At 30.7% G+C, this 25,038-nt stretch overlaps 1 non-coding gene across 1 annotated transcript; it reads right to left on the bottom strand.

Moving 5' to 3' along the window:
• Positions 1-25: 25 nt before the first annotated feature.
• Positions 26-107, bottom strand: TRNAS-UGA (transfer RNA serine (anticodon UGA)). The gene has a single exon. It is a non-coding gene; the product is annotated as a tRNA-Ser (tRNA).
• Between the last annotated feature and the right edge of the window lie 24,931 nt (positions 108-25,038).

Raw genomic sequence — 25,038 nt, 5'->3', positions numbered from 1 at the left:
GTCAAAAAGGCTAATACCACTCCTTCGTCAACTGCAGGGTTCGAACCTGCGCGGGGGAACCCCAACAGATTTCAAGTCTGTCGCCTTAACCACTCGGCCAAATTGACGGTGGACGAAAAATAGGTTTTACCAATCTTATGACTACTTTTCTTTACAGAACTGGCACTGCCATCCAGATGTTCAGCGCTATGACACATGATCGTCACCAGCAGAGGTCGAACCTGCGCGGGGGAACCCCAAGGATTACAAGTTTGTCGCTTTTACCTTGAAATCCCCTAAGGTTACGACAAAATGTCTAAAAAGAGCACTCAACGTTGTGTGCGTTGGCACGTGATATGTGACCAGTGGTTAGATGATAAGATGGTCAAAGGCCATATTTCAATCGGCTTGGAGAGTCGTGTGAAAGCTGTGTGTTAACAGCTGTACAATAGAGCATGTTTGTTGTCTAGTTATGGATTTGATATGCCATGTGTACCTAATGATTACACAGCGCCTGCTCTAAAAATGAGAAGAGTGGCTCAGCACCTGGGTTGATGATTTTGGTCTTGATGTTGATGTCGTCAATGTGAGCCACTTTGTGGCACGATTTGAAATGAGTTATTGATTCATGAGATTTGGTATCTCCAATCATGAAGTAGTCGTTGGTGTCTTGTTGTCGCTGGGGATGACGAGTATCAAGTTAGAAGCAAAGTCTATCCTCGGCCATCCAAGTTTTGGAGTTTTCTCCCTGTAAATGTTGTCATGTGGCAGAGTAGATTTTGAGTGCCATGATGCTGCTTTGAGTTTGTCGCTTTAATCACTTAGCCAAATTGACATTAAGAATTCTATAGGGAGGTTGGAAGAAGATAGAACTCCAGAACATCTCACGTATTACAAAACTCTGAATCTTCAAATTCTGGTAGGGCTAAAATAATCTGAGAGAATATTGTATAGGACAAAGGCTACTAGCTAGCCAGGTGGAAGCAAACCACAAAGCCTGCTCGAAAAATGAGAAGGGTGGCTCAGTGTCAAGAGCAATTATTTGCCTAAGTTCTTTTGCAACTAGATGACTCTAATAATTCTAATAGAATCTTAAATAAACTTTAATTAAAATATAACAATATGAATCAATTTTTAATTAAATCCAAAAGAAGTCTCAAGGACTTACAAAAGAAACATAAAGAAATTATAACTTAATCTTAATGAAATATATATATATACATATATATATATATATATAATAAAGGAATTTTAAGAAATATCAAAAATAGAAATCCTAATTGAATCCCAATCAAATTCTAATATAACCTTCAACAAACACTAATCAAATCATAAACAAATCTTAATAAAATCTTAAACAAATCCTAATTAAAACCTAAACACTAATCCTAGGTCAATCTCAATCAAATCCTAAATCCTAATCTTAGACCAAATCCTAATAAAATCCTAAATCTTAGCCAAATCTTATCAAATCCTAAATCCTAAACAATCCCAAACAAATTCCAAATAAAATTTAATCAATTACTAAAGCTATTTGAAACCTCAATAAATATTAATTGAATCATAGATCTTGACTAAAATTTTACCTAAACTTAAACTAACAAGAAATTAACAAGCACAAAAAATATGAAAAGAATCAACCTTACCTATTGTAAGAAAAGTTCCCAAAACTGCTCACTTGTTAGACGCCTTCCTTTTCTGATTTAAATGTTGATCTTTTAATATCAATTTTTCCTTGGTAAACTATTCAATCGCTCCAAAAATTAGATCACATGGAGATATTCAAGTCTTAATTTCTGTCATTAAATTTTGCTTCAATCCAACTAATAAATATTGCTAGATCTTGGAATCACTTATTGATCCTAAATCTCAAATTTCAAAGACCATAATCCAAAAAAACTCTCATATGCCTCAATCTAAATGCTCGATCAACCTCAAATTTTTTACATACATTTACAACAAGTATAACAAAAAAAATTCCAATTTTTATCCATACACACACTACAAAACTTACAAAATCTTGAAATTTATAATCTTATTTTTATTTTTTTAAATCTAAATCCACTAAATACATTATTAAATTTGAAAATCTCTCAAAATCTCAATATTAATCCAAATAATATGAAACCTATATTCAAAAGTCTCTTCTCTAATTTTCTCTCAAACACTACTTTTTAATTTACAAAAGAATCTTGGAGTCACTGTAGGTGTTTAGTTTTGTGTCTCAAGATCTGATTTCAATCCAAATTGATAATTGATCCTTTTTGGATATCAATGTGTGATAATTTGAAATAATTATTAATTTAGCCTATTATTAACTCTCTTCTAAACATACCTATATTAATTACTTATTTCATTTATTTTGATTTAGATCATTTATGCCTCTACAAAATAAATAGAAGTTCCTTCTATAAAAGCCAACATTAAGATTGAATTTTTTACTATCTTTTTATAATTTATTATTATTTTCTACTATATATTTTTATCAAGTTCTTTTATAATAACATCTATATTTTTTTTTCACCATATAGTTACGTTACCACATAATACCAGTGCCTTTCTTACTACCTCCATGACTTTGGAGAGTTTTTTTTTATATATATATATATATTGCATTGTGTCTATCCTATCATGTATCTCTTTTTCTATTATTTCAATGAGTCTAATGATTTGAGTAGAGAATACTAGTGAGGGAAGTATAGAAGTTGTATTGAGTAAGGATTGCAATATTGGATGATTACATTGATTGATAATCTAGATTATTAGGTGCCTACTTTGGTGTAAAGATAATAGAGTCTTGCTTTGAAGAGGTTTCACAATATTAGAGAGTGCGCTTTATGTATATAATGGCTTATATCATATTGTATGATTGTTTTGACTTAAAGATAAAATTCTAATATTCTATATTAATATGGATTATGAATTTTTACAAGTCAAAGAGAACATTTTTTAAATTAAAGGTTGCGTAATTGAAATTGTGGCTATATTTTTATACCTAAAGATTCTAAATTAGGGTTGTCTTTAAATTTTTTTTATGAGCATTATTATTCATGGCACATTTTTTTTCTTTAAATTTTGAAACAATTCTAAGTATTGACTTGTAATGATTGGTTCTTAAAAGGAACTATAGATAATACATGTCTAAGTGGTATTAAAGTCCATGAGACCTACCTTATGTCTGATGTTACTAAAATATTCTTATAAAAAAATAATTATTGTATATGTCATTATGGCATGTTGTGAGCCTAAAATCCACCACTCCATGGAATTAGTACTACACAATGAGCTCAAGAGGTAGAATGGAAGAACTCCCAATTGTGAAATTATTAAATTAATTTAAATATGGATATTTGTAGTTCAATTAAAATTAATGCCTTTCAAGAAATGATTATTAATATTTATTTAAAATATTAAATAAAATTTACTATATAAAAATAATAAAAATAATAAATTAAATTATTACTATTTTAAGAGTAAGAATAAAAACTTAAGTTAAAGTTAAAATTTAAAATTAAAATTTAAAATTAAAATTTAAAATTTAAAATTAAAAGTTAAAATTAAAATTAAAATGTTAAAAGTTAAATTTAAAAGTTAAATTTCATAATTAAATTTAAAAGTTAAAGTTTAAAGTTTAAATTTAAATTTAAAGCTAAATGTTAAAATTTAAAAGTTAAAAGTTAAAACTTAAAATTTATTAGCCGAAGGTTAAAATGTAGAGATTATAAGTCATTGTTAAGATAAAAGTAAAAATAAAATAAGAAAGGTAAAAATAAAGGTACCTTGACAATGTCCAAGGATTGAATGCAGCAACCTTCTTCTACTCCAAAATTTTCCAAAAATTATAACTGACTCTAAATTGAATGATTTACAGTTTATTGCAAGGTTAACTTAAAGGTTCTCTTTTTTCAACAAATTTCGTTGCAATTCAATGATCTAGTCATGAGAATTATTTGTTTGAAGTTGAATGATCCAAACTAATGTGGCGACCAACCCTTTTTACTTAAAAATTTGCTCAAGTTTCAAATTATCTTCAAATCCAACGAAACTTGTGCCTTTCAAAGCTTAGCTTACAAAGCTCAATGCTCTCAAAATTTTAATTTTATCCAGAAATTCCTTCCCAAACTCAAAACATCCAAACTACAAAGCTAGTCAACTCTCTTGCACTCAAAATTTCATCAAAAATTCAATTTAACTCCAAATTGGGCATGCCTTATCTTGTTGAAAAGCTAAAAATAAAAGATACAACTACAAGGAATTTCACATTGAAACTAAAAAAATTGAATGACTAATTGGAAGAAATCCGAGGCTCTTGAAACCCTCAGAATACTTGGGAGGCCAAGGGAGCTATCTACTACAATAAATCATGTTTTAAAATCCAATGACTATCATTCACAACTAAAAATCCATGCACATCGACCCACAAATTTCATAATAAAATTTAAAAATCTAAATAAAATTAAGATTAGGATTTTTGGCCAAATTTTGGCATGGTTTTGCCCTTCACCAAAAGAAGAGAGAAAGCGAGGGCTTGGAAAGCCAAGCCTCTCTTATACAATTGAGTGGAGGCTCGTGGAAGGGTGGATGCATAGCCACCCTTGATTTCTAAGATCTCTAATCTAGATCTATGGCCTTCATTCATCCAAAAGCTAATTTCGTTATAAAGGTTGATGGCTGTTGTAAGTGGTTAAAAAAGCAATTTTTGGTAAATCTAATTTCACCATTGTATTCAAAACACCTTTTTATGCTAAGATTATCTACTTACATGCCTCCATCTATATTTATTTGTAATTTTTATGAAAGTTTTTACTTCTAAAGATTTTAGCAATTATTATAAAATCCATCAAAAATAAAAAATTTATTGCTCCACTTGTATGTTGGAGGAGAAGGTGCTGATCTTGTTTTCTTCACTCCATGGGGTGAATCCAATGCTGCCATTGCATTTGAAAGCTTTCATTAATTAAAAAAAACTACTTTGCTGCTTGGATTTGTTGAAGTTAAAGAAAAAGATTCTTATCTGTCATTGCTAAACTTCACTAAATCTTTTAGAAAGTTATAATTCTAATTCACTCTAAATCATATAAAATGATTGTAGGTGAACTCATAGGCTCTCAATCAACCCTTACACCAATGATTAATAATCTCTAAATTATTAAAATTAACCAAATTACTATTCTAATTTTTTAATCCTTATTATTTTAGTCTTAATTAACCTAACTCAAGGAATCAAGCTAGAATTTATACTATCAAAGGTTACGATACTAAAAGTTTAACAAAATCAGATTCTACTTATATAAATCCTAATTTTAACATACTCAATTATCATAAAATAAGAAAAAGTCAAAAAATTAAATTTTGGAGCATAAATGAGAGCTCACACATATTTGGCAGCTTTTATAGCTATGTTGTAGTAGATATGCAGTGGCCCTCCTATTTAGACTACTCTCATTATGTATCAATTGATAATCCTTTTATAAGTATTGGCTAATATAAATAGATAATTTTTTAGAAAATCCATAAATGCCACATTTGTTGAAGAAATTGTTGGCAATAAGTGGAATTGTAATCCTTTAATTTTAGATATTACATAATATTTATTCTTCAAAATTTCTTTGCCAAATTAATATGATATCCTACTTTTGATATGTATAAATAAAAGTTGTCTCTATTTATATTACTCGTATTTTTTTATTCCTAATTAATGAGGTCATACAACAAATGCAAGATTGAAATTTCATTAAAGAGCCAAATTTTATAATGGAATTATAAGAAATAACTTTATTTTCCATAGAAAAAAAAAAATGACAATTCAAACTTATTCTAATTTTTCTAATAAAATTCTTATGGCTATACTTAGTACTCAAGTGAATTTTTAATATATAAGACTTGATATTTATGTGCTTACCATCATCTTTTTATCTTCTCAAAATATGATAGACTATATTAAAATTACCTTTGGTTTTTCAAGTGACTTATTTATTTGATTTTGATAGAAAGATATTAATTAAGGTCTATTGAATGCAATTGATGTCATGGACATATGCATGTAAGCCAGTAATTACATGTATAAATAGATAGAAGAAAGTAAAAGTAGGTAAAAGTAAGTTAATTCTGTAATATTTATTATATAAGCTTCCTAGAAGCTTTATAGACGCTGCTTTGACTTTATAGGTGTTTTTAATTGACTTTTTGGATTATAAACGTAGTCAACAAGTTGGCCATGTGCCACACATGTTGTTAGCTTAAAGACCAAGCTAACTATGTAGTCCACACGTAGAAAAACTTGCCTTATAAATCAAGGCATGTATCCTATAAAGTCAATATATATTGGAGGTCCTATAGAATATCTCTACCTAGCCCCTAGTTAGATAGTATATATAGAGACAAGAGTGAAGCTTTCTTCACTCTTTTCAACTCTTTTCTTGCTTCTAGTGTAGTTTCAAGGGTCTCTAGTTTTCTTGACTTTTGGCAATAGCTATTCTAATTTCTTTCTTAATGTACATATCAAGTTATTTCTATTTTTTCATCTTTCTTTGAGAGAATTCTCACTTGTTTATTTATTTTTATCATATTCTTATCCTTGACAGATTGACAAGAACACACTTAAAATATCAGAGCTTTGCCTAATCTTGATTAAGAGTGGATTATCTCTTTCTCTTGACAAGACATAAGCATATTAGAAGTTGTGGATTACCTTCTTCTAAACTAATATTGTCCTTAGTATTTTCTTTGTTTTCAAGTCCTCTCTTCTATTTGTCTTGAGCAATATTAGACATCTTCTCTTTCCTAAGTGTTATCATGGCAAAACTTGTTGAAATGAAGCATGCAATGGTACAAATACAAGAGCAATTGAGGGAATTAATGCTTGAGATGCATCAACTCAATTTACCACCACAAGAAGCAACAAGATTGGCAGGAAGTGAAGATATAGAAATGATTGGAGCTGCTTCAATATCTGCACCACATCATATCCCTTCTCCTATGGTGGAATGCCCTTTCAGTGTTAGTGAATCAAGAATTGTCCTACCCGAGAAGTTTGATGGCACCAAATCAAAGTTTAGAGGATTTATCAATCAAGTACAACTTGTAATTGAACTTCAACCCCAAAGCTATCCAACTCCAAGATTGCAAGTTAGATTCATTGGTATGCTTCTTTCAGGTTCAGCATTATCATGGTTTTCATCTTTTCTTGAACAATGAGATCCAATATTGGATAATCTAGAGGCTTTTTTGGCAAAGTTTTGATCCATGTATGTAGAACATGATGCAATTCATATTGCAACCAATAAGATCTGTATTTTGTGAGAAGGTAATTGATCAATAACGTTATATGCTTCACAATTTTGACAACTTGCAACTAATATCAAGTGGGATGATGCTGCACTTATTAGCCAATTTCTCTATGGATTACAATATGAGGTAAAAAAATTAATGCTCAACTTACCTGATCTTCAAACATTGAGTCAAGTAATTGACTTTGTTGTAAAGTGTGACAATCGTCTTTTTGAATTTTGATCTGACAACTGTATAAGTGGACTTCAACGTTACTATAATTCAATTGCAATACCAACATCTCTTCAACACACACATTTGGAAGTAGAGGATATGCAAATTGATGCGATATGTTTTAAACTTCTTACTGAGCAAGAAAAGACTCATCATCGTCAGGAAGGATTATACTTATATTGTAGAAAACCTAAGCACACTTCTCAACATTGTTCAAAGAAGCGACACAACCATAAAATGAGGAGTAGGACAATCAAAGAAAATAGCATGTCAAAAAATAAATTTATCCAGCTACAATAGGGACCGTGGGCCTCGTATCTTGTACAACGTCTAGTGAAGGTCCTATCCTCTCCTTAGAACCCTCTCCATGTTTTACGATAAATATTATTGTAGGACCTAAATATCTCAAAGCCTCTCCCTTGTTAGATTCAAGAGCCTCAGCATATTTCGTAGATGAAGAATTTGTTAAAAGATATAGCATATTTTTAATAAAGAAAACTAAACCTGTTCATGTAGATATCATAGATGGTCGTCTGTTGTCTTCAAAAGATGTTACTCATGAAACTCTTCCTATAGAAATAGCAACTAATGGACATAGTAGCTTTATAATATTTAATATCATTAGATCTTCTTCTAATCTAGTCATTTTAGGTTTATCATGGCTAGAAAAATACAATCCTAAAATAGATTGGACTTCTTCTAGTCTTGAATTTTTTAAAAGTATAACTAAGAATATAGTTAATCAAGTAGAAAGTCATAAGCCTAGTATAATTAAACCTATATTTGTAGGTGCAAGAGCTTTCTTACATGCTTCAAAAGAAAGATCATCTTGTGTCATTTATGCCACACTTGTTTCTACTGGTGGAAAGACTTCAAGTGGCACTCAAAGCCTATATCAAGATTTTAAAGATGTATTTGAGAAGAAGAATGTGGATAGTCTTCTAGGACATCGTTCCTATGACTACTCAATTGACTTTCAAGAAAGAACACAATCGCCATTTGGACCAATCTATAATTTATCTCAAAATGAGTTGACTAAATTCAAGGAGTATATTGAAGAGAATTTGGCCAAGAACTTCATATGCCATTCCAAATCTCCAATAGGAGCTACAATTTTATTTGTAAAGAAAAAAGACAGATCAATGTAGATGTGTGTCGATTATTGAGGATTCAACAAAATCACTATCAAAAATAGATACCCACTATCTTTGACATCTAGACTCCATAATCAGTTGAATCAAGCTAAGATCTATAGAAAAATAGATCTACGAGGAGCATACAATCTGGTACGCATAAAAAAAAAAGAGATGAATGGAAGACTACGTTTTGAACAAGATATGGACATTTCAAATACAACGTCATGCCTATTGGGCTTACAAATGCACCAGTAGCATTCCAACATCTAATAAATGATATCTTTTTGGAGTTTTTAGATCATTTTCTTGTCTATTACCTAGATGACATCTTAATCTTTTCTAAGAACATAGAAGAATATAAACTTCATGTTTGTCATGTATTACAAAAACTAAGAGATGTGGGACTCTATGCCAAGATAGAAAAGTGTGTATTTCACATTACTCAAGTCGACTTCTTAGGATACATCATTTCAAATGATGGACTTATGATGGATCTTGAGAAAGTTAGAACTATTATGGATTGAAAGTTCCCAAAAACGATAAGAGATGTCCAATGCTTTTTGGAATTTGGCAACTACTATCGGATCTTCATCAAAGACTTCTTTCAAGTTGCAGCTCCACTTACACATTTGACTTGTAAAGAAAAACTTCAATGGAATCAAGAAGCAGAAGTAACATTTGAAGCTTTAAAGACAGCTTTTGTTTTCGCACCAATCTTGTATTGCGTCGATTTTTCTAAGCCATCCTTTATAGAAATAGATGCATCAGACTTTGCTTTGGGTGCCATATTGTCACAAATGGAAACAGATGATAAACTTCATCCAATAGCTTTTTATTCGAGAAATTTTTTAGCATCCGAGATCAACTACAAGATCTACGACAAAGAACTTATAATCATAGATTTGTTTCAAGAATGGTGCCATTATCTAGAAGGTACTTTTAGTCCAGTTACAGTGTATACGGATCACAAGAACCTTAAATATTTTATGTCAACACATGTTTTGAATCGTCACCAAGCCAGTTGGAGTATGTCTTTGTCAAGATTCGAATTTAAGATCACTTATCGACCAAGAAAATAATAAGGTTTGTCAGATGTACTCTCAAGACAATCTTACCTTGCACCAAAGGAAAGAGATGTTGCTTTCTATCAACAACGAAAAATTTTCTTGAAGTCAGAGCATCTTCATCTTCAAGCAATGAAATCAACTTTAACTGTTGATTCAACTTTCATTAAGCAAGTTCAGTCAAGTATGTCTTCTGATCCTCTTATTCATGATAGTAAGGAAAATCCTTCAAAGTCTCATGATACTTCCAAGTTTGAATTCAAGAAGAATTTACTATATTTTGAAGGATACCTATATGTTCCAGAAGGTAAAGTTCGATTATGTGTTCTTCAAGCTCATCATGACTTTTTAGCAGCAGGACATTTTGGATACAATAAAACTTTGGAACTAATATCTACAGACTTTTGGTGGCCCCAAATGTGGAAAGCAGTCAAAGATTTTGTACAATCTTGTGATATTTGTCCGAGATCAAAAACTCCTCGTCATCAATCTTACGGACTTCTTCAACCATTATCCATTCTAAAACAACCATGGTCTTCTATTTTTATGGATTTCATCATGGATCTTTCAATCTCAGGTTTTTATGACTCTATGTTCGTGATAGTAGATTGTTTTAGCAAGATGGCACATTTTGTACCATGTACAAACTCTATCACAGGTGAAGAAACAGCTAAATTCTTTCTTGATAATATCTATCGCTATCATGGATTACCCAAGGATATTATATCAGATTGGAGAACTCAATTTGTATGAAGATTTTGAAGGACTCTTTTCAAGATTTTAAAAGTCAATATAAAACTATCTTTTGCATTCCATCCTCAAACTGATGGACAAACAGAGCGTGTTAATCAAGTTTTGAAGCAATATTTAAGATATATCGTTAACTACCAATAAGTTGATTAAACAACTGTTTTCTCATTGGCAAAATTTGCTTATAATAATATGGTATATTCTTCTATAAAATAAATACCTTTTTTTTGCCAATTATGGTTATCATCTACAACTTGATACTTTTGACTTTTTAAAAGTTGATAATCATACTGCAAAAGATTTGACAATTCATTTGTCAGAGCTACATGGAATAATAAAGGCACAGTTAAAAGAAACTCAAGAACAACAAAAAAGTCAATGGAAATATCTATCGAAAGAAACAACCACCATTCCACATGGGTGATAAGGTATGGTTACTTCATTGCAATATCAAGACCACTCGTCCTTGTGACAAGTTGGACTATTGAAGGCTTGGACCATTTTCTATTTTTACATAAATCAATCTAGTAGCATATCGTTTACATCTATCAGAGTCAATGAAAATCCATCTAGTATTCCATGTGTATCTTCTTGAACCATACATGACAGTGGAGATACGAAGAAGAAAACAAGCTCCACCTCTTGATATAGAGGTGGACAATAATAAAGATTTGAAGTAGAAGAAGTCTTAGATTCCAGGCGATGTCGAAATAAATTAGAATATCTTGTCCATTGGTACGGATATGATATTAGTGAACGCATATAGAAGCCAGTAAAGAATCTTGCAAATGCAACAAAGGAAGTGGAGGCTTTTCATCGATGATGTCGTAATACATGAAGTCTTGCTTGAGAATGCTCCGAGCACCTGGCTGTGGAAGGAAAAATAGAAATTATAATAATAAAATCCTAATTCTAATAGAATACTAACAATTTTCTAACTAGACTATAATAATGCTAAGTAAGCTTAATCAAATTCATAAAAACTTCAAAGAAATTTCAAACAAACAATAAAAATTCTTAAAGAAACATTAGAAAGAACACAAATATCACTCAAATACATCTCAATTCAATCTTAATTTAATTCTAGTTAAAATCCTATTAAACTTCATTCAAACTTTAGGCCAAAACTAATTGAATCTTAAATCCTAATAAAATCCTAAATCCTAAATTAAACCCTAAATAAACCTTAAATCAAAATCCAACCAAATCCTAAACCAAATCCTAACCAAACCTTAAACCAAATCCTAAATCCTAAATCAAACCCTGATCAAATCCTAAATCCTAAATCAAATCCTAACCAAATCCTAAACCAAACCTTAAATCAAACCCTAAACCAAACCCTAACCAAATCCTAAATCCTAAATCAAACCCTAATCAAATCTTTAAATCCTAAAAAAAATCCTAATCAAATTCTAAACCAAATCCTAATTCAAATCCTAAATCCTAAACCAAACTCTAACCAAATCCTAAATCCTAAATCAAACCCTAATCCAAACTCTAAACCAAACCCTAATAATTCCTACAATAAATTTAAACCTCAATAACTAATGAATAAACCATTGATCTTAATTCAAATTTTGCACACTTCTAAAAAAATAACTTAAAAATAAGCACAAAAAAAATCGATAAGGATTGGAGTTACCAAATTGATGATAACCTCAAAAATGTGCTTGGATATTGGCCAGCCTCCTTCTCCAATCTTGATGCCAATCTTCTAGAGCCAATATCTCTTTTTTTTCACTATTCAATTGATCTCAAAATTTTCATATAAATAGAAAAACAAGTCTAATATCCTCTCACATAAGTTTCACTCCAATCCAATGAATAGATTGCAAGAAATTTCAAAAACTCCCACTGGTCCTAAAATTCTACTTTCTAAGACCTTAATCCACTTAAACCTCAATATCCTTCAATTCAATCGTTAGATCAAGCTCAAATTCATGACACATATTAAATGCAACTATAACCATAAATCCACAAAATTTCACCTATAGAACTATTACAAAATTCTTGAAATCACCTAAAACGTAAATCCTATTTTATTTCATAAAATCCAAGTCATCCAAAACAAATCTTGACTTTACAAAGCTCTTACAAAGTCATATCAACTCCAAATCATCCAAAATTAATGCTCATAGAAAGCCTATTCAGTATGCTATCAAACTTTACTCTTCAATCTCCAAAAGAACCTCGGAGTCATCATTGAGACTCGGTTTTGTGCCTTAGGATCTGATTTCGACCTTGGTTTATAACCGGCCCTTTCCGGGTATCAATATCTAGTTTTTCTAAGTAACTTTTTTTTAGAATTTACTCTTAACTTCTTTTTAAAGATGTCCATATCATTTATTTTTCCAATCTATTTTGATTTATCTTACTTATGGTGCTACAAAGTAAGTAGAAGTCACCTTTCTAAAAGGCAGCATTGGTACCTTTTAATTTTTCTACCCCTTTGACTATTAACTATATATCTAAGATAATTTGTTCTAATACTTTGAACTAAGATCTCCTAAGTTATAATAATCTCTACACTCTTTTATCAACTAATTGTGTTACATCATAACAATGACATTCATCAAAATCAAGATGAAAACCTTCTTTATAAAAAAAACAAGATCTAAGCAAGGTAACATTTTACTTTCAATCCTTGTTTGTAGCTTCTTTGTAGTTGAGATGCTGAGGAAATGGAGAACCAACAACCAACAGATTTGACTCAAGAGCCTTCATTTGGTGACCTGTCGCATGAGACATTACGATTGTCACAACCTTCAAGATGACGCAATTGAGATGAAGATCTTCAAGAACAACATATTCTTCCTCGAATAGATGGTGAGATACAATGCGTTTGGTATCACGACCTTAGAAGAGACTCCTGATGTTTGATGATCTTATTAGAGGTAGGAACAACTCTTGATGGTATTCCAAATGTTTATTCGAAGGAAGTTATGAAGGCCTCAACAATAATCAAATAATTGGGTGGTCTTTCCACCTTGGTATGGAAGACTACCAATGGTTGAGAGGCCCTATCAATCATCTTTGAAGAGAATAAAGATCAAAGTATGTGACGAATACAATTCGTCGCATTATAGATTTTCTCAACATATGATGACCACTCCTCGTAGAACTCGTCCTTAGAAGGAGAGATAATATTACAGACATACGCATGTAAGCTAGTAATTACATGTATAAATAGATAGAAATAAGTAAAAGTAGGTAAAAGTAAGTAAATTCTATAATATTTATTATATAAGCTTCCTAGAAGCTTCATAGATGCTGCTTTGACTTTATAGATGTCTTTAATTGACTTTTTGGATTATAAACGTGGTCAATAAGTTGGCCATGTACCACAGATGTTGTTAGCTTAAAGACCAAACTAACTATGTGGCCCACATGTAGAAAAACTTATCTTGTAAGTCAAGGCATGTGTCCTACAAAGTCAACACATATTGGAGGTCCTATAAAATATCGCCATGTAGCCCCTAATTAGATAGTATATATAGAGATAAGAGTGAAGCCTTCTTCACTCTTGTCAATTCCTTTCTTGCTTCTAGTCTAGTTTCAAGGATCTCTAGTTTTCTTGGCTTTTGGCAATAGCCATTCTATTTTCTTTCTTAATGTATATATCAAGTTATTTTTCTTTTTTCATCTTTCTTTGAGAGAAGTCTCACTTGTTTATTTTTTTTTATCATGTTCTTATCTTTGATAGTTGATTACTTATGCAAGTTGAGTTTGGATGTATCTAGACTTGATTTTGTTTCTTAAATAGTTTCCATATAGCTATTCATGACTATTAAATTGCCATAGATCTTTGATGTAAAAGACGTTTTTTTTTCTAAGTGCAATATTGAAATATCTAGTATGTATCGAGTTTAAGTCCTATTTGATTTTTAATAAGAAAATTACCAAAAATCAATTGACATATGATTTTCTTTTATTGCTTGTGATGGATTTTATATCAAGGATATGAATACCAAAAAACTAAAAGATTAGTGTACTCTTATGTTACTCAAAAAGACTAAAAAATTATTCAAAGATGATATAATATTAAATTAAAATATCTATTGCCAAAAATAAAAAGACTAAATAGACTTAAAACAAGATTAAGGACTAAAAATATATTGATAAGAATGAAAAAGGCTTCATTCTTGCCTCCATATATACTATCTAATTAGAAGCTATATGGCAAAATTCTATAAGACCTTTGATATATGTTTAATTTGTAAGACATATGTCTTAACTTGAAAGATAAGTTTCTTATATGTGTATTATATTATTAGCTTATATTACAAGCTACCAACATCTTTGATACATTGCTAATTTATTTGTAAATTTTTTAATCTATCAATCACCTATAAATATAAATAAAAGTGAAACTATATTTATGAAGCTTCTAAAAACTTTATAAGATATTATCAAATTAATCTATTTTTATTTATTTATGATATTTAAGTAAATATTGGAGTAAATATATATGTCTATGATATTATTTTTTCCTCCCCCCCTTTTCCCTCTTCTCTCCTCTTTCTAGAGACAAATTCTACAAAGAGTGATTATTATATGTTGAAGAAGTCTAAAATGATGCAAATTATATTTTTCATATATTTTGATCTTTGTTTCCTTCAAAGGTAGTTAATAGTTCTTTTTAGCCACTAATAATGTTCCATTCTAAGATAAGAAGACCACCTTATTATTTGATTGTTGTTGAAACCTTTGAAACTTCTTTCAAATAAAATATTTGTAATACCATCAAGAATTGTTCCTACCTTCAATAAAATCACCAAATATTAGAAGTCTATTCTAAGATTGTGATATCAATGGCATTATCTTTTATTCTCTATTCAAAAAAAAAAATGTTGTTATTGAAGATCTTCATCTTGATTACGTCATCTTAAAGGTTGTGATAATTACAATATTTCATCTGATAAATCAATAAATAATGGTTCTTGAATTAAATCTAGTAGCTATTGGTTTTCCATCTCTTTAGTGCTACAAATACACAAAATTACAAACTAAGATAGAAGGTCAAATATATTCTTTTTTGAATTTTATTTCTTTTATAATAAAGATTTTTTATTGTTTATTTTAATATAGATAGATGTTGGCAATAAAAAAAATTAACCTTTTTTGTTGCATTACAAGTTTTTTGATTGGCTTCTATGTGTATTTATTAATATAGTATCTATACAAATGAACTAGATATTTTAACCTATTTTGACTTTAACTTAAATTTAAGATTTCTTCAACCTCATATTCTTGGTTATTATCCACTTCTATAAGAAGAAGTGGCATTTGTTATTTCTTGATATATATATTATCTTGTTTGGATCATGAAGAGATACATAGATCATGAGATGAATCTTTATAGATTCTAATAGATATAATGAATAAAAAATTAGATGAATATATTCACATATAAAAAATAGTCCAAGTCTATAATAATCCAACTTATCACAAGTACAAATAGTTTCGATATTATGACAAAATAATCATACTTTATCACTAATATGGAATTGAAGTTGTTCCTTGTGATAAGCATCCATATTAAACTTTTGTTGTTCTTGAGCTTTTTTAAGTTGTACCTTTATTGTTCCATATAGCTCTCACAAATGATTTATCAAATCTTCCATTGCATGATTATCAATTTTTGAAAAGTTAAAAGTATCAAGTCATAGATAATAGCCATAATTAACAAAAAAAAAAAAAAAAATTGAATAAGAATATATATTTTAATATTATAAGCAAATTCTACTAATGATAAAAAATAATTGTCCAACCATCTTATTGGTAGTTGATGGTATACCTCAAATACTACTCCAAAACTTGATTCACTTACTCTATTTGGCCATTAGTTTGAGGATAAAATACCAAAGATAGTTTTATGTTTATCTTTAAAATCTTGAAAATAATTTTCTAAAATCTTCATACAAATTATATTTCCTTATTTAATATGATATAAATTTTTATCTTTTTATACTAAGAATGAAAAAGAAGCTAGGTCTTATTATTAGCTTTCTTATAAGCCTTAGCACATAAAAAAAAAACTATGACAAAGAAGATTCATATGAGTTTGTAAGAGGGGGATCATTAGAGTTTTCTAGCAGTATGATTTAAGACTAATTTGGAATTTTTTAAGCCATTTATTGTATTTTCATTTTTTTTAATTTGAGATTTTTAGACAAGCTAAATTTCATTGTTATCTTTTCAAAAAGTCTTAGTATACAAGAAAAGAATTGTGACATAGGAGATTTATGCAAAGTTATAGATGGAAAGTCACTAGAGTTTTTGAATAGAAAGATTTAAGATTGGTTTTGGATTTTTTGTGCCATTTCTTATATACATATTTTTTAATTTGATATTTTGAAAAAAGTTGGATTTTATTATAAGCTTTCCAACAAGCTTTAACATCTAAGAAATAGAGCTGAAAAAAAAGAGATCCATGTAAGTTTGTAAAAAAAGAGTTGTTAATTTTTGCGATAGTGTGATTCAAAACTAATTTGGGACTTTTTGTACCATTTCTTATATTTATTTTTTTTTCATTTGAAATTTTGAAGAAATTTGGATCTTATTTTTTTCTTTTCAATAAGCCTTAGAATGTAAGAAAAAGATCCATGATAAGAGAAATCTAAGCTAATTTATAGATGGAAGTTTTGAAGGCAATAATTGCACTAAGCGACCAATTTGTTCCTTTTTTTTGCTCTTATTTTTCCAAAATTTTGTTTATTGACTTTAATAATTTGAAGTTTTTAATTTGAATTAAGTTTAATAAGATGAATTTTATCTAAATTGAATTAGTAATAAATAAGTTATAGATATTTTAATGAGAAGAGGTTTGGATTTGAAATTAGAGCTAAGAATTGGATGCATTTTGGTACAAGAAAGAAATTAATCTAAAAACTTTACTTAGCCTTTGAGCTATTAAGTGAAAATTATCATTTTCTCCTATTTTTAATAAAATTATAATCTACACAAATTTTGATGTGTTTGTTTCTATAAAAACAAATGCCTTAAAAAAGTCGACATGATAAAAGATTGGTGCAAAAATAAATGATGTCTTTAAGGTTTCAAAAGATGTTTTAGCTTCTTTATTCCATTTAAGTTTGTTTTTACATGTCAAATGTGTAAAAGATGCAATAACTTAAAAAAAATCTTGATAAAGATTTAGTAATAATTGACAAATCTCAAAAAATATTACACATCTTTAATTATTTTTGATATCTTTTAATTTATGATAGTCTCGACCTTCTTAAGATCTATCATTAGGCTATATTTTAAAATGATGTATTGTTGGAAATCAACTTAAATAATATAAAATACAAAATTTTCTATCTTAGCATATAATCATGTATCTTTTATTTTTTGTAACATACAATAAACATGAAGTTCATGCTCTTTTATATTCTTTGAATAGATTAAGATGTCGTCTAAATAATAGATGATAAAGTCATCTAAAAACTCATAAAAGACATCATTTATTAGATGTTTAAAAGTAATTGATATATTTGTAAGTCAAAAAGGCATGACATTATATTTAAAATATTAATATGTAGTTTGAAATATAGTTTTTTGTTCATCTCTTTTTTTAATATGTACCAAGTTGTATACTCTTCATAGATCTATTTTGGTATAGATTTTTTCTTGATTAAATTTATTAACAAGTCTTAAAATCAAGGAAAAAAAATTTCTTTTCTTAATAGTGAACTTGTTGAGTCCTTGATAATCCACACTGTCATGAACATGCACATGTAATCTAATGATTATCTATATGATTAGATAAAAATAAGTAAAAGTAGATTAATTCCATAATATCTTCTATAGAAGCTTCTTGAAAGCTTCATAGACACTACTTTGACTTTATAAGTATTTATAATTAACTTTTTAGATTAAAAATGTGATTAAGAAGTTGGCTATGTGCCATACATGTTGATAGCTTGAAGAATAAGCTAACCATATGGCCCACACACAGAAAACTTGCTTTGTAAGCTAATGCATATGTTCTACAAAGTCAACACATATTAAAGGTCCTATAGAACATTGCCATGTAGCTCCTAATTAGATAGTATATATAGAGGCAAGAGTGAAGCCCTCTTCACTCTTATCAACTATTTCCTTGCTTTTAGTCTAGACTTAACAATCTCTAATTTCTTTATCATCTCAAAATAACTATTCTAGTTTTTTTTTTAATATATATATATTATTTTATTGCTATTTTTTGACTTTTCTTTTAACATAGATTTTTTAAGTTTATGCATCTTCTTTCAATTCTTGTCTTTGACAAATTGACAAAAGTATATTTACAATATTAGAGCTTTGTCTTCTCTTGATTAAGAGTAGATTGTTTCTTTTGATTGATAAGATATAAGCATATTAGAAGTTGGGGATTATCGTCTTCTAAACTAATATTATTTTTAATATCTTTTTTAATCTCAAGTCCCTTCTTCTGCTTGTCTCAAGAAATATTAGATATTTATTTTCTAAATATGGAAATTTTGAATATAATGTCATATCTTTTGGACTTACAAATACACCAACATCTTTTCAATATCTTATGAATGATGTTTTTTGAGAGTTTTTGGACAATTTTATTGTCTGTTATCTAAACATCTTGATCTATTCTAAGAATACAGAAGAACACGAATTTCATATTTGTTGTATGTTACAAAAATTAAGAGATGCAAGACTCTATTCTAAGATAAAAAAAAAATGTGTATTCCACACTATTCAAATTAATTTTTTAGAATATATCATTTCAAACAATAGACTTATAATAGACCCTAAAAAAGTTCAAACTATTATAGATTGAAAGATCTCAAAAATGATTTGAGATGTCCAATGTTTCTTGAAATTTGCCAACTACTATTGGATCTTCATGAAGGACTTCTTCCAAATTGCAGCTCTACTTATATATTTGACATGTAAAAACAAACTTCAAAGAATCAAGAAACAAAAGTAGAATTTAAAGCTTTAAAAAGAGCCTTTGTTTTTGCACCAATCTTGTATTTTGTTACATATCACGTATTGTCTTGCTCAAGAATGCACCAATGTAGTGTTACAACATGACTATATGATAAAAATATAAATAAAAAAAGATTTATTAATATTTAGTCATCTTAGATGTTAGAAACGGTGGCTAATTCCAATGCCAATATTCAAGGGCCAGTTAATGTCATCCCATTGCAAGCTGTACTATCAAATGTGACAATAACGTATGCTCCATCAGCATCATCGAACTAAATACCTTCCCTACCAACGGGACGACTAGGATCATTTTCTAACCCTACATAGAACAAGCCTAGTAGGTATATACCGATGGAAACATCTAATATGCTTGATAGGGGTGCAAGAAGACTACTTTGTTATTTTCATTGCAAAAAAATTAGTCATTATGCTAGTAAATGTCCCAATCCTAGAGCAAGTGATAATAACGTGCCAGTATGTGCGAATAGCAAGCACTCGAGACATACTTATCAGCAATGTATGCTCCATTTAATTTCAATAATCAGGATCAATAAATCCAAAGTCAGGAAAAAATTGATGGGATAAATTGAGGTCCTCAAGATTCTCCGCTAAATCATGTGGAATAAGTCCGAGCCGTTCTTACTAAGAGTCTACAAAAGGACAAAGGACCAATTCAATATTTGGGTGTCTCTGATGTGAAGGGTCAATTTGACCCAATTACGGGGACATCCAATCTAGGTCCTAGTATGGGTCTCTTATCTACTATGAGACCTGACTCCGTTGAACAACCCAATGAGGTGTCAAGGACATGAACTTGATAAAAAAATAATTCAGACAAGTGAGCCTTCACTCGAAGAGAGGTAACAAAATATACATAAACAAGTATATATATTGAAAGAGAAACTGGAATGGCTATTGCCAAAAGACAAAAAAACTAGAGATCCTTGAAACTAGACTAGAAGCAAAAAAGGAGTTGACAAGAGTGAAGAAGCCTTCACTCTTGTCTATATATATACTATCTAGCTAAGGACTATAAGGCGACGTTCTATAGGACCTCCAATATGTGTTGACTTTGTAGGACACATGCCTTGACTTAGAAGGCAAGTTTTTCTACGTGTGGGCCACATAGTTAGCTTGATCTTCAAGCTAACAACATGTGTGGCACATGGCCAACTTTTTGACCACGTTTCTAATCCAAAAAATCAATTAAAGATACCTATGAAGTCAAAGCATCATCTAAAAAGCTTCTAGGAGGCTTTCATATTAAATATTATAGAATTAACTTACTTTTACTTACTTTTACTTACTTCTACCTATTTGTATATGTAATTATTAGCTTACATGATTATGTCCGTGACATTACCCCCCCTTCTAGAGACGAGTTCCCTGAGGAGCGGTCATTATATATTGAGAAAATCTATGATGCGACGAATTGTAATCGCCACATACTCTGATCTTTCTTCTCTTCGAAGATGATTGATAGGGCCTCTCAACCATCAGTAGTGTCCCATACCAGGGCAGAAAGACCACCCAGTTATTTGATTATTATTGAGGCCTTCGTAACTTCCTTCGAATAGAATATTTGGAACACGATCAAGAATTGTTCCTACCTCTAGCAAAATCACCAAACATTGGGAGTCCCTTCCCAAATCGTGATACCAAACGCATTGTATCTCGCCATCTATTCGAGGAAGAACATATCGTTCTTGAAGATCTTCATCTCGATTGCGTCATCTTGAAAGTTGTGACAATCATAATGTCTCGTCCGATAGGTCAGCAAATAAAGGCTCTTGAGTCGAATTCGTTGGTTGTTAGTTCTCCATCTCTTGAGCATCACTACTACAACAAAGCTACGAACAAGAATTGAAAGTAGAATGTTATCTTGCCTAGATGTTGTTTCTTTTATAAAAAAGGTTTTCATCTTGATTTTGATGGATGTCATCGATGAAAAGTCTCCATCGCCTTTGCTGCATTTGCAAGATTCTTTATTGGCTTCCATGTGCGTTCACTAATACCATATCCACGCCAATGGACAAGATATTCTAATTTATTTTGGCGTCGCCTTGAATCTAAGACTTCTTCTACTTCAAACTCTTCATTATTGTTCACTTCTATAGGAGGAGGTAGAGCTTGTCGTCTTCTTGGTATGTCCACTGTCTTATATGGTTCAAGAAGAGACACGTGGAATACTAGATGGATTTTCATTGACTCCGGTAGATGTAAACGATATGCAACTGGATTGATTTGTGCAGAAATAGAAAATGGTCCCAGCCTTTGATAGTACAACTTGTCACAATGATGAGTGGTCTTGATATTACGACAAAGTAGCCATACCTTATCACCCAAGATGAATGATGGTTGTTTCTTTCGATAGACATCCGCATTGGCCTTTTGCTGTTCTTGAGCCTCTTTTAACTGCGCCTTCATCGTTGCATGTAGCTTTGATAAATGAATTGCCAAATCTTTCGCAGCAGGATTATCAACTTTTGAAAAGTCAAAAGTATCAAGTCGTGGATGATAACCATAATTAGCAAAGAAAGGTGTTTGTTTTGTAGAAGAGTGTACCGTGTTATTGTAAGCAAACTCTGCCAATGGCAAAAGAGTTGTCCAATCATCTTGTTGGTAATTAATGGTACATCTTAAATATTGCTCCAAAACTTGATTAACACGCTCCGTTTGTCCATCAGTTTGAGGATGGAATGTCGAAGATAGTTTTATATCCACTTTAAGAATCTTGAAAAGAGTTCGCCAAAATCTTGATACAAATTGAGTTCCCCTATCTGATATAATATCCTTGGATAATCCATGATAGCGATAGATATTGTCAAGAAAGAGCTTAGCTATTTTTTCACCTGTGATAGTTTTTGTACATGGTACAAAATGTGCCATCTTGGTAAAACGATCTACTATCACGAATATAGAGTCATAAGAACCTGAGATTGGAAGATCTATGATGAAGTCCATAGAAATAGAAGACCATGGTTGTTTAGGAATGGATAATGGCTGAAGAAGTCCAAAAGGTCGATGACGAGGAGTTTTTGATCGTGAGCAAACATCACATGATTGTACAAAATCTTTAACTGCCTTCCACATTTGAGGCCACCAAAAATCCCTAGATATCAACTCCAAAGTCTTATTATATCTGAAATGTCCTGCTGCTGGGAAGTCGTGACGAGCTTGAAGAACACGTAAACGTGCTTCTCCTTCTGGAACATATAGGCGTCCTTCGAAATAGAGTAGGTTGTTCTTGAATTCAAATTTAGATGGATCATGAGATTTAGAAGAATTATTCTTGATATCATGAACAAGAGGGTCTGAAGACATACTTTACTAGACTTGCTTAAAGAAAGTTAAATCAACAGTCAATGTTGATTTATTGCTCGAAGATGAAATTATTCCGGCTTCAAGAGAACCATTCTTTATTGCTCAAAAGCTGCATCTCATTCTTTTGGTGCAAGATAAGAACGTCTAGACAAGACATCAGATAAACCTTATTGTTTTTCTAGCCGATAAGTGATGATGAACTCGAATCTTGATAAAGACATGCTCCAACGAGCTTGGCAACGATTTAATACGCGTACTGGTATAAAATATTCGAGGTTCTTGCGATCCGTATACATGATGATTGGATTGGAAGCGCCTTCAAGTTAATGACGCCATTCTTGAAAAGAATCCACAATTGTAAGAAGTTCTTTGTCGTAGATCTCATAATTAATTTCTGCTGCTGAGAATTTTCTTAAATGAAAGGCTACTGGATGAAGTTTGTCAACTGTTCCCATTTGTGATAAAATCGCACCCAGAGCAAAGTCCGATGTATCTGTTTCCATAAAGAATGCTTTAGGAAAATCAACACGATACAAGATTGGTGTAGAAATAAACGCTGTCTTCAAAGATTCAAAAGCAACTTCCGCTTCTTGATTCCATTGGAGTTTGTCTTTACAAGTCAAACGTGTAAGTGGAGCTACAACTCGAGAGAAGTCTTTGATGAAGATCGGATAGTAGTTGGCATATCTCAAAAAACATTAGACATCTCTTACCATTTTTGGGATCTTCTAGTCTATAATAGTTTGAACTTTCTTAGGATCCATCATAAGTCCATCATTTGAAATGATGTAACCCAAGAAATCGACTTGAGTAGTGTGGAATACACACTTTTCTATCTTGGCATAGAGTCCTGCATCTCTTAATTTTTGTAACACATGACGAACATGAAGTTCATGTTCTTTTGGATTCTTAGAATAGATCAAGATGTCATCTAGATAACATACTACAAAATCGTCCAAAAACTCTCGAAAAACATCATTCATTAGATGTTGAAAAGCTTCTAGTATATTTATAAGTCCAAAAGGCATGACGTTGTATTCAAAATGTCCATACCTAGTTCGAAACGCAGTCTTCTATTCATCTCCTTCTTTGATGCGTACTAGATTGTATGCTCCCCGAAGATCTATTTTTGTATAGATCTTAGCTTAATTCAGCTGATGAAGAAGTCCAGATATTAAAGGTAGTGGATACCTGTTTTTGATGGTAATCTTGTTGAGTCCTCGATAATCAACACACATCTGTAATGATCCATTTTTTTTCTTTAGAAATAAAATTGGAGCTCCTGTCGGAGATTTAGAATGGCGTATGAAATTCTTGGCTAGATTTTCTTCAATATACTCCTTGAGTTTAGTCAATTCATTTTGTGATAAACTATAGATTGGTCCGAATGGCAGTTGTGCTCTTTCTTGAAGGTCAATTGAGCAATCATAGGGACGATGTTCCGAGAGTGTATCCGCATTCTTTTTTTCAAATACATCTTAAAATTCTTGATATTGGCTTGGAATGCCACTTGAAGTCTTTTCACTAGTAGAAACGGGTGTAGCATAAATAATGTATGGTGATTCTTTCATAACAGCATGCAAGAAAGCTTTTGCACCTAAAAATATGGGTTTAATTGAACTAGACTTATGACTCTCTATTTGCTTAACTACACTGTTAGTTATACTTTTAGAGAAAGTAAGAATTCGGAAAATCCTGTCTATTGGAAGGTTGTATTTTTCTAACCACGATAAACCTAAAATGATTGGATTAGAGGGAGATCTAATGATATTAAATACTACAAAACTATTATGACCATTGTTTATTACTTCTATGGGAAGGGTTTCGTGAGTAATATCTCTAGAAGACAATGGACGACCCTCTATGACTTCTACATGAACAGGTTTAGTTTTCTTTACTAATGATATGCTATGTCTTTTAGTAAATTCTTCATCTAAAAAATAGGCTAAGGCTCTTGAATCTAACAAGGCAAAGACTTTGTAATGTTTAGGTCCTAAAATAACATTTAATGTAAAACACGGAGAGGGCTTTGAGGAGAGAATAGGACCTTTACTAGAAGTTGAGCAAGGTTCCAGCCGCACGGTCCCTATTGTAGCTGGACAAACTCGTTTTCCGACATATTATCTTCTTTCACAACCATACTCCTCAGTTTTTGATTGTGTCGCTTCTTTGGACAATGTTGAGCAATGTGCTTTGGTTCTCCATAATATAAACATAATCCTTCTTGACGACGACGAGTCTTTTCTTGCTCAGTAAGAGGTTTAAAACGTACTGCATCAATTTGCATATCCTCTACTTCCAAATGTATGTGTTGAAGAGGTGTTGATGTT

The sequence above is a fragment of the Physcomitrium patens genome, chromosome 5 (genome assembly GCF_059467195.1).
Source record: "Physcomitrium patens ecotype Gransden chromosome 5, ASM5946719v1, whole genome shotgun sequence".
In the NCBI taxonomy this organism is placed as follows: domain Eukaryota; kingdom Viridiplantae; phylum Streptophyta; class Bryopsida; order Funariales; family Funariaceae; genus Physcomitrium; species Physcomitrium patens.
Note: the sequence above shows the minus strand (reverse complement) of the source record. Positions and strands in the feature narration are given on the sequence as shown.